Source organism: Pelobates fuscus, chromosome 10, assembly GCF_036172605.1.
Source record: "Pelobates fuscus isolate aPelFus1 chromosome 10, aPelFus1.pri, whole genome shotgun sequence".
In the NCBI taxonomy this organism is placed as follows: Eukaryota; Metazoa; Chordata; class Amphibia; order Anura; family Pelobatidae; genus Pelobates; species Pelobates fuscus.
This window is the reverse complement of record NC_086326.1, coordinates 77,041,021-77,053,160: the sequence shown is the minus strand read 5'-3', so window position 1 is coordinate 77,053,160 and position 12,140 is coordinate 77,041,021.

The window sequence follows — 12,140 nt, the reverse complement described above, 5'->3', positions numbered from 1 at the left end:
TTCCTGTTAGAGCAGGGCTGTCCAACCTGCGGCCCTCCAGATGTTGCTGAACTACAACTCTCATGATTCTTTCAATGAAACAGATAGTCAGGGAATCATGGTAGTTGTAGTTCTGCAACATCTGGGGGGGGCGCAGGTTGGACAGCCCTGCGTTAGAGCTTCACATCTTCCTTTCTGTATTTAAAAGTGAATAACGAGGGCCAATGTTTTGTTATTTTTTTGTACCATTTCAAATGTTGCATCTATTATTTTAAGAGAATCTTTACATATAATAATATAAAGTGTAAATTCAACTACTTTACAAAGATCAGTCATCCAGGTCAACTATACTATTTTGATCACAAAACTCAAATTGTTTGAATTAGCACATGGTCAGTCCACATTAGTAACAGCACACCAAGACTTCAACAGCTGTTACTGGCCTTGCAAACACAATTTGTGTCATTCATACAAGATAATTCCGCTGTACATATCAACACATCCAGTCTTTTATACTACTTTAGCCATAGCAGAGACTATCACACACCATTTACTTACATCAATCAATTCATCATGAATCTGACATGATGATGTTTTTAATAACTAAGATAACTTTAATTAAATATATAATTATATTAACCCCTTAAGACCGGAGGGCGTACTATTACGTCCTTTTAAAAGCGGCTCTAAACGCCGCCGGACGTAATAGTACGCCCTCCGGTTTTTAGTAACTTACCCGGTCGCTGGCGGTCCCACGCCGGCGATCGCGGTTCGGGGGACTCCCAGGGAGCCCCCCGCGGCACGTCGGCCCTCCAGGAGCCCTCCCGGCCATGTGAGAGTGAGGTCCTTGCGAGGACCTCACAATCACATGGCCGGTATAGCTGCCTGCTGCATTGCCAGCAGGGGGACCAACTGTAATGACAGTTGGTCCCCCTGCTGGCTGAAAATCAAATAATAAAATGTTAAAATATATATATATGATCTAAGTATATATATACACATATACATACACACACATACACCGTCTAGGTGTATTTTAATATTAATATATATATAATTATATATATATATTTATATCAAATTACACGTAGACTGATACTGATTAAATATATATATAATTATTGTTATATATATATTTATAAATAATATAAAAAAAATTAATATGTAAATACGTAAAAAAATTAAATAAAAAAAATAATTAAAAATAAAATATTAAAAAATATATAGATGTGTTTTATTTCGTTCTAACTGTATTCTGATATTAATATATATATATTTATATCAAAATACACTTATAACGAAATAATATATATATCTATATACATAAATATATACGTATATATCACTATATATATACCTATATATAAATAAAAATATTAAAAAAAAAAAATATATATATATACGTATATATACACATATGTATATATATACATATATTAATTCTACACATATATTTATGTAATAATTTTACATAATTAGGTATCCTTTTTTTTTTTTTTTTCAATTTGACAATTTCTATTTTACTTGTTCGAAAATCCAAACTGGGATACAGAAGGAAAGAAGGGGTGGGTAAAAAAGACTCGTACATTGCGACAATCCATGTACAGTGATACAATTTCAAAAGTCACAAACGGAAAGTACTCATACATGCTATTGGTATCTTATCATATAATTTTTTGCGTGGATTGTCTCTCATTTGATTATTCCTGTGCTCTCCAAGGAAGGGGGGAAAGGGGGGGGGGATTTAGGAGAGGGGGAGATGGGGAAGGAGTACCTTACTTCGCTATACATATTTACATAGTGGGTAAGTAGCCCGCCTCTCTTTCTCCAGGGCCGCTGACCCGATAAACCTCGCCCTCACCTCCTGAATACAGACGCTCGTTCCTGATTTTTTGGTTTGTCTACTGCTCCTACCTAAGTATTTTCCTTGTCCCTCCTTTAACCTCTATTTTTTCTCTTGATTTGTTTTTTTTTTTTTTTTTTTTTTGTGTTTCTTCCTTATATTTCCCTTTGTGTGAAGATAACGCGTGTCCCTATCACCTTAGGGGTTCAGCCCTTTGTCCCTTTCTATGTATGCTTCCCATTCTTTCTTGGCCTGTATCATATGTTTCGATGGGTGAATCCCTTGGTATGTCCCAGTCTCATATGTCAGATTAAGTGTTGTTTGCTGGATGACGTCTGATCTAGTAGGTGCTTGTGTTTGTTTCCACTTCCTAGCTATTGAAAGGTTTGCAGCCATTAGTATATGGAAAATGAGGCTGGCTTGTGATTTATTGTGGGCATCTAGCGACATGCATAGTAGAGCCGTTTCTGGAGTGAGCTTATTGTCTATGCGTAGCGCTCCTTTTATTATCCCTTCTATCTTGCTCCAGTATTCTTTGATGGCCGTGCAGGCCCACCAGATGTGGAGCATAGTGCCTTCTGCTTTAGAGCATCTCCAGCAGAGCCTGGAAGTGCCTGGGTATATATTGGCCAGTCTGGTCGGGACCAGGTACCATCTATATTGCAGCTTGCGAAGGAGCTCTAGGTGGGAGGCGCATCTGGACCTACCCTTGTGTGCAGTGAATGCCTTTTTCCATTGCTCATCTGTAAGTGTCATGCCTAATTCCCTATGCCAGGCTTCTCTAAAATTGTCTTTTTGTGGTTGGTCTGTGGAGTCATTGAGAGCGGCATACATAATCGACAGCGGCTTTTTGGGCATGTCCATAGACGTACATGCTTTTTCTATGCTTTTCGCGAGTGTCGGTACGGTTGTGGTGGTGTTGTGCGACAATATGCCTTTTAATTGGAGGTAGGAAAATATCAACCTCTGCGGCAGGTCGAACTCAGCTTGCAAGTCAGGGAATTGTTTCATGCGTCCATGGCTAAACAGGTGAGTGACCAGCGTGCACCCATTTTCGGTCCATCCCCGGTAGTCAAAATTGGGGTATGCTATATGTAAGCTGTATAAGGGAGTGGCCATTGTCCATTTGGTGGAGTACCCCAGTTGTGGTATGGCTTTGTCCCATATCCTCAGCAGGGTGTCTGTTGTGATGGGCATCTCAGGGAGCGCCGGGCGGCTCCCATGAGGTACCCAGAAGAGGTATTTGAGGCCTTTGGGACAAGTCCATGTGGACTCCATCTCCACCCATTGTGGTGGGTTTTGTGTCGTATGTGCCTGTAGTGCTGTGGACAGCAGTGCTGCTCTGTAGTATGTTTGGACCTCTGGCAAGCCCAACCCTCCCTGCGACACCTGTCTGGTGAGGATCTTTGTGGCTACTCTCACTTTTTTGTGTGCCCATACGAAACTAGTGAGGGTGTTTTGCAGCCGTCTGAGGTATATGTGGGGCAGTGGAATCTGCAGTGTTCTGAGCAGGTATTGGTATTTTGGCAGCAGCATCATCTTTACCGCCGCTAGTCTCCCTATCCAGGACATATATTTATTCTCCCATTGTTTTAATGTGTCGCTGATTTCTCTCTGCAGTCTCCCATAGTTGAGCTCTAGGAGGCCTTGTGGCTCCTTTGGGATTCTCAAACCCAGGAAGGTGAGGTGGTCGTCTCTCCAGTCTAAGGGGAAAGCGTGTTTCAGGTTGTCTATGTCTCTCCGTGGTATCCCTATTCCCATTGCCTGCGTTTTCGAGATGTTAAGCTTGTAATATGAGTGTCCTCCATATGTTTCTATTTCATGTAGTAGATTTGGCAAAGATATGTTAGGTTGCGTGAGGGTAAGTAATATGTCGTCGGCGAATAGGTTCGCCTTGTACAATTTGTTCCCTATCTCCACCCCATGAATCGTTGTGTTCTCCCTTATTCTTATCGCCAACGGCTCCAGCGCCAGTACGTAGAGTAGTGGGGACAGGGGGCACCCTTGTCTCGTTCCGTTTGTGAGCCGGAACGGCTGCGATAAGAATCCCGCATTAAGTACTCTCGCTGAGGGGTCACTATAGAGGGCTTTGACCACCGACACAAACCCTTCGGGGATATCGAATCTACCTAATACCTGCTGGAGGAATCCCCAGTGCAGTCGGTCAAATGCCTTCTCGGCGTCAAGGGATACCATGAGACCTGCCCTTTTACTGATTTTCAGGTAGTGGAGTATGTTAAGAACCTTCCTCGTGTTGTCCGCCCCCTGTCTCCCTTTGATAAAACCTACTTGATCATTGTGGATGATGTGCGGTAATATTTTTCCCAGGCGGTTGGCATATAGTTTAGCGAAAAGCTTGGCATCGGTGTTTAAGAGGGATATAGGTCTAAAGTTCTGCGGCATCGTTGGGGGTTTGTTCGGTTTGGGGAGTGTTACAATATGCGCTGCTAATGTTTCCCTGGGAAGTTCCCCCTTGAGGGCCGCCTCTGTAAACAATCTAGCCATGTAGGGTGCTAGTATGGTGCTAAACCTCTTGTAGTAGTGGTTGTCAAACCCGTCTGGCCCTGGTGATTTCCCCAATGGGAGATCTTTGATCAGGTCTATGATTTCTTGTTCCTCAATTGGTTTGGTGAGTGCTGTTTTATGTTGAGCTGTGATCTTAGGTATCGTAATCTTGTCTAGGTAATTACTAATGTTGAGGTCCGTCGGGTGCCTCATTTGTGTGTTGTGCTTTATGTTATAGAGGGAGGAGTAGTATGTGGCGAACACTTCACTGATTCCCTTAGGGGTGTATATTTTGGATCCCGTTTGGTCTATGAGGTAGGATATTTTTTGATTCGTCTGCCTGGTTTTTAGGCGTTGCGCTAATAGCTTGCTAGCTCTGTTGCCCTGGACATAATGTGACAGTCTGAGTCGCTGCATGTTTAAGTTAACCATGTCTAGTGCGTGTTGGAGTATGAGCTTATTGAGTTGGGCAATCTTGGTTTTTGCCTCTACTGTCGGTATGGTTTGGTTCAATCTGTTTGTCTCGTAAAGTTCTTTTTGCCATGTTCTAAGTTGTGTTTGCCGCTGTTTTTTCACGCATGCCGCTCTGCGTATTAGTAGGCCTCTCGCTACTGATTTGTGTGCTAACCACAGGGTAGCATCTGAGACATCTTTAGTGTCATTTAGTTGGAAATACGTGTGGATATCACCTGCCAGTGTGTCTGCAAACCTCTCGTCTCTCAGCAGGGAGTTATTAATTTTCCAAGGGCTGCGGTGTTTAAAGTCATATTTGTTTTTTAATTCTAGGGTTACTGGTGCGTGGTCAGACCATGTGATTTGCTGAATGTCGCTGGATATGATTTGGTCGAGTGCTGATCCTGCCACTAGAAAACCGTCAATTTTCGAATATGAGTTATGCACAGCTGAGTAGTGAGTGTACATTCTCTCTGTTGGATGTGTGATTCTCCAAGCGTCATAGAGGTGATGGGTATGTAGGAGTTTCGCTATGGCCCTACATTGCCGATTTAGCGGGCGGTGGCGTGACCTGTGTGTCGGTAGCGTCGTGTCTAGCGTCGGATCTAGAATGTGATTTAGGTCTCCTCCAATCACTGTGATGCCCTTTTGGATAGTGCTTGTTTTGGTCAAAATTTTGTGCAGGAAATTTCGCTGATTGGTGTTTGGGGAGTAAATGTTTACTATGGTGTACAGCACATCGTTAAGCTCTCCTATTAAAATAATGTATCTGCCGTTTGGGTCTATGTCTGAAGAGTGGAGCGTGGAGGATGGACACCCCTCTAACTTTCGCTGGAGATGTGGCGTGGAATTGGTTTGGGTATTCATTAGTCAGTACTGCTGGATGGTCATTGTGCCTAAAGTGTGTTTCTTGAAGGCAAAGGATATCGGCCCCCAGGGCCCTAGCTTCTTTGGTGAGCAAGTGTCTTTTCACAGGGGTGTTTAAGCCTCTGACATTGAAAGAACAGACTATCACGGTGGGTCGTGGGGTCGGTATTCTGCACCTCTGAGATGGCATTCAATAATTTTGGGAGTCTCTGCTCTTCCCAGCTTACTCGTGCTGAGCAGAGTCCTCCCCTGTGTGCTGTGTGGTTTTCTTAATGGGCCCATGTAGTCATGATTAGCCTCGACTCCCTGTCTTGAATCACCCACTAGCCCTGACCTTGGTTCAGTGGTAAGGTACAATACATATATAACAAAAACATAACTGTGAACAACATACAGTAAAGCAATAATGTTAACCAAAGTATATACATAAACATTCTTTAGTAAAATTAGTGCCGTGTGTTCGGCTTGGCACTGCATTGACGTGCCGTGGGGGAAGAGGTCTTGTTGCCTCCTGTCCTACAGGAATGTCAGTTTCCTGTGCGGCTATATCACATGCGTATGCTGGGCAAGCCCAGCTCTTTTTTAAAGCTCTGCGACTTTGCAGCTTCCATGGGGACGTAGCGACCCTTGTTGCTTAATACATATTTTTTTAATTGGTTTTCCTTTGTATGTTTGTTATTTGTACTTTAATCTTAACTTGTCAGTGTAGTCTCGCTTATTCGCGCTATGGGAGAATACTTTAATATCGTGTGGGTGGCTCCTCTTGTGCTTTTATTTTTTATTTATTTTTTTTTTTTTTATTTTTTTTTTCGTTTTTAGGGTGCCTAATGCTTAGCGGTGTGGGTATGTTGTGTTGATCCGGCTCGCCTTAGTGAGCTAGGAGGGGAGAACCTGAGCAAGTTTCCGTGCCACCCTCCCGTCTCCTGCGTTCTCTGCGGCCCTCCCGCTCCCACCCTCTCACTCTAACAGGGGTATACGTGTTATAGTGTGTGTATATTGCAGTTTCGTACATTACCCAACCTTGCAGCTTAAATGTCCATGAATTAGGTCACCATAGGGCGCCCACACTGACAGTCATTGTCCTTTTATCTTTTTTTCGTCTTCTTCCAGTCTTGTGTCACTCTGGATCTGTCTCCTTCTCGGGCCTTCGTCAGTGCAGCTGCGATGTTCCAGTCTCTTAAGATTTTCTGGCCTTCCTCCGGGGAGCCGATGGCGGTTGTCTTCCCTTCTTTCATGACCAGGAGTTTGGTGGGATATCCCCATCGGTATGGCAAATGGTTCTCTCTGAGACGGGTGGTTACCTCTTTGAAGTCCCTTCTCCTCTTGAGTGTGTAAGAGGAAATGTCCGCATATATGGCTATGTCCTTGTATGCCGGTGGCATCTCCCTCTGTTTTCTGCAGGCAGTGAGAATCGCCTCCTTAGCATGGTATTAATGCATCCTGAGCAGGATATCTCTCGGAGTGGATGGGGGCAGAAATGAAGGTTTGGCTGTCCTGTGGATTCTGTCTAGTAGGAGTAAGTCATGCGGCAGGTCTGGGGCTAGTTCATGTAGTAGGCCCGTAATGTGGGCGGTGAGATCCTCCGTTTTCACCGTTTCCGCCACTCCTCTTATCCGCAGGTTGTTGCGGCGCGCCCGATCTTCCATGTCGGCTATCTTTAGGTCTTGGTCATTCACCCTTCCAACCAGGGCCTCTACCGTGTCCGCAAGGGTATTGTGGGCCTCCGCCAAGTCAGCGATTTGATCTTCGGCGTGCGACGTGCGCTGGCCAATATCTTGTATTTCTTTTTGCAGGTCTTTAATGGCAGTGTCCAGCTTGCCCACTATCCTGTCAGACATCTCCTCCAGCAGCTTTTTCAGGGAGCTGTGTGTCAGTGGGTTTTCCTGGTCGCCTATATCTGCTTCAGCTTCTCCTTCGGCGCCATCTTGGAAATGTTCAGCTTGATTTGGGGCCTTCCCCTGCGTCGTCCGAGCGGCGAAAAAGTTTGCTTTTTCTCCCTTCTCACCCGCTCGTTTGCCTTTAGTCTGTGACATAGTAGTTGGAGGTAAGTTTTGTGGTGTATCGTCGCTTGATGGGCTTGGTATTTCGCCTTTAATAGCCGCCGCGGCACGGAGCTCCGCTTACATGCGACTGCTCCGGTCTGCGTCCAGGACACGCCCCCAGGTATCCTAATTAATTACAATTAGCGGGACCTGCCTGACCACCCATGCCGAAAGTATAGGGAATTTAATTTGCTAGCACTATATTTAACCCTATAACTTTCCAAGACACCATAAAACCTGTACATGGGGGGTACTGTTTTACTCGGGAGACTTCGCTGAACACAAATATTAGTGTTTCAAAACAGTAAAATGTATTACAACCATGATATCGCCAGTAAAAGTGACGTTTTTTTGCATTTTTCACGCACAAACAGCACTTACAGGGACGATATTATTGCTGCAATACTTTTTACTGTTTTGAAACACAAATATTTGTGTTCAGCGAAGTCTCCCGAGTACAACAGTACCCCTCATGTACAGGTTTTATGGTGTTTTCAAAAATTACAGCGTCAAATATAAGGCTTGTGTTTAATTTTTTTCACATTAAAATTCGCCAGATTGCTTACGTTGCCTTTATGACCCTATGGTAGCCCAAGAATGAAAATTACCCCTATGATGGCATACCATTTGCAATAGTAGACAACCAAAGGTATTGCAAATGGGGTATGTCCAGTCTTTTTTAGTAGCCACTTAGTCACAAACACTGGCCAAAATTGGCGTTTTTTGCATTTTTCACACACAAACAAATACAAACGCTAACTTTGGCCAGTGTTTGTGACCAAATGGCTACTAAAAAAGACTGGACATCGCTTATTTGCAATACCTTGGGTCGTCTACTATTGCAAATGGTATGCCATTATGGGTGTAAATTTATTTCCTGGGCTACTATACAGTCTCAAAGGCAACGTAACCAATCTGGCGAATTTCAATTTCAAATGTAACACGCTATATTTGACCCTGTAACTTCCCAAAACACCATAAAACCTGTACATAGGGGGTACTGTTTTACACGTGAAACTTTGCTGAATACAAATATGTGTATTTTATTGCAGTAAAAGCAAACAGTATTATGACATTGACAGTTAAAATGTCATGAAGAACAAAAAAAATCAAAAAAAATCTTATTTTCTCCCATTTTTTTCATATTAAATTATGTTTCATAGCTAAATAATTGATATTAAATGAAAGCCCTGTTTCCCCTGAATAAAATGATATATAATAAGGGGGGGTGCATTTAATATGAAAGAGGTGAATTACGGTTGGACAGACATATAGCGCAAATGCCAGGTTTTGTTTACGTTTTGTTTCGTTCACAACTTGTACATTTGGCTGCGGTGTTAAGGGGTTAAACTGAAATGCAAATTGTTGAATACAACAAATAAAAATGTAAACATTTCTAACTTAAATAAGTGCAAACTGTTGAATATTGGACTATTAGATCTAAATCATACTTGTAAACTAAAGTGGCTTTCGCCGAACTCTCTGTGTGGCAAAGCTGTTGATAAGCTCATCATAGTCCAAAGATTTTGTGAGCTCAGACCCTATTGCCAACACTGCCAGGGAGTTCAATCTTTCCTTTCCCATTCTGGATCGCAAGTAGTTCTTCACGTGCTTCAAAGTCGAGAAAGAACGCTCAGCTGAGCAGTTAGTTGCTGCAGTACACAAAAACATTCTGAGAGCAATGTCCACATTTAAATAAATGCTCTGCAATCTTCTCTCTCTTATCAATCGGGACATCGCTAGAACAGAGGTATCTTCTGCAGAAGAACTTATGAGGTATGAACGAAAGTGGAGGCACTTATCAAAAAAACACTCCTGTTCCAAGTCTTTGCTGTAAGAAGAACAAAGGTTATTTGCATGCTGTGATATTGCTGATGGCTCAGTTTTTGATAGATCAGTAATGAATTTAAACTTTCCAAAGAAAGTCATTTGCTGTTTTTCTTCTCATAAGTTCAGAAACCAAGTTGTCACAAATAACATAAAAGATGTTGATGTGAAGATTTTCTTGGGATTCCTCTGCCTGTGTCTTGCTGGAAGTTGCTGAACTTTTCCTTCCATGTACACCTTTCCTCTTAGTCTCATAATCCTTCACAGCTGATTTTTGCATTGCTGCAGCTTCGAAAGTCAGGAATTTGTCTCTGGTTTCTAAAACAAACTGAATCAGTGACTCATACAGCTCCCCTACAATTCCAACATCAATGCCAATGCTTTGGAGTTTTTTTCTAACTGCACCAAATCTATTTAGGATAGTTCTCCACAAACCACTCATAAGTGCAGTCTCCAGATGTTGTATTTTATTCAGAAGACCTTCAGCTTCCTTGCATGCTCCTGGTGCCTCTGCGGTATTTTCCTTAATTTGTGTTAAGGCTAGGATTACTTGAGTCCAATTTCGATTTAAGCTTCAACAGGTATCATCCCTGGCTGACCACAGTGTGTCAGATAATCTCTTTACTGCTAGAGTGTTGGGCACAGATGATAAATGTTCTTGTAAAGTCTCCCATCTGTGAGTGGAAGCAGTAAAAATAATTTAAAGGTATTGTAGGAGACCAAAGACTGAAAAAGCTTCAGGACAACTTTCAGCAGCATGCTTCCCTACTAGATTTAAAGAGTGTGCAGAGCATGGAATATACACAGCAAGTGGGCTTCTTTCCAGAATTCTGGCTTGCAATCCTCTATAATGGCCAGACATATTGCGTGCATTGTCATATGATTGACCACGACAGTTGGCAATATCAAGATCATATGACTTAAGAGTGGTGAGGATCACTTCAGCCAGTTGTTCCGATTATGTCCAGGATTTGAAAAAAAGCGTAGAAAGTGGTCAACCGGTAAGCCATCTTCATTGACATACCTTAAGATGAAGGCCAGCTGATCTGTGTGGGAGCTATCAGGTGTTGAATCAACACTCATAGAATAATATTTAGCAGCCTTTGCCTCCTTAACTATCTGCTTTGTAACAGAATCTGCCATAAGCTGAATAAACTGCTCACGTGCAGTGAATGAGAGGTATGATGTGACTCCGTTTCCTGCATTGCCGTAACTGGCAATGTGTTCAGCTATAAATGGGTTCAATTCTGACAGAAAGTCGAACATCATCATGTAGTTTCGGCTGTCTGTGGAATGAAAATGGTCATCTTTCCCTCTGAAAGCAAGTACTCGAGTGCCAAGTGCTTTAACTGCAGCAACAACTCTTTTTAAAACATTTCTCCAATATTGAATTTCATCAGTACGCTGCTTGGTAAGACTTTCATAAATTCTCCCCAGTGTACATGCTCTTGATTTTAAAGATGGCACGCAGGATTAGTGTTCAGGTGAACGCTTGTGTTCATTTAATCGAGCTGTGCCATTTTTCCAGTCATTGAAGCCACTTTCTGACAACTTGGATTTGCCACAAAACAAACGGCATGGAGCCTTTGCTTTTGGAGTAAACCATACCAAAAGCCTTTGCTTTTGGAGTAAACCAAATAGCTCCTTTTTTGTTTCTCTCCATTAAAGTGTTCTTTTTCAAAAAGTTGTTTAGTTAGCAACCTAGAATGTGTAAAGTTCTCGACTGTGTTAAATTCAGTTATTCCATGTTTAGCCACATGATCTCTGGTGCAATCATTTAAAACCCATTCAGCAGGGTCAGAGCTCCCTCCTATTTGTACAACAGGATCATCAAATTCACGCCTAATTTTTGAATTTTTTTCGGTAACCTCCACTTAGCCTTTTTCGCCTGTCACTCATGGCTGCTAAGGATAGTACCAATGCTGTGAAAATCAACCGGCATAGCATCAGTAAAAATCAACCACCATAATGTCAATAAAAATCAATCGACAAAGCATCAGTAAAAATCAACCACCATAATGTCAATAAAAATCAATCGACAAAGCATCAGTAAAAATCAACCACCATAATGTCAATAAAAATCAACAGGCATAGCATCATTAAAAATCAACTAACATATAGCATCATTAAAAATCAACCGACAAAGCATCAGTAAAAATTAACCAACATATAGCATCATTAAAAATCAATAGACAAAGCATCAGTGAAAATAAATCGCCATTGCGTCAATAAAAATCAACAGACATAGCTTCACTGAAAATCAACAGACATAGCGTCAAGAAAATTCAACAGGCATAGCATCAATAAAAATCAAGAGACATAGCGTCAGTAAAAATCAACAGACATAGCGTCAGTGAAAATCAACAGACATAGCGTCAGTGAAAATCAACAGACATGGCGTCAATAAAAATCAACAGACATGGCGTCAATAAAAATCAACAGACATAGCATGTCGGGATGTCCTGACTAAATTTCTGCAGGACAGGGGGTGCTTATGGGGGCAATCAGGGGAGAACCTATTGTGACTTCTGAGGACAGTCAATTTACCCTTTAAAAAAAAAAGTAGTAATAATAATAAAAATAAAATAAAATAAATTATATAATAATTACAAATATTTTTTTTA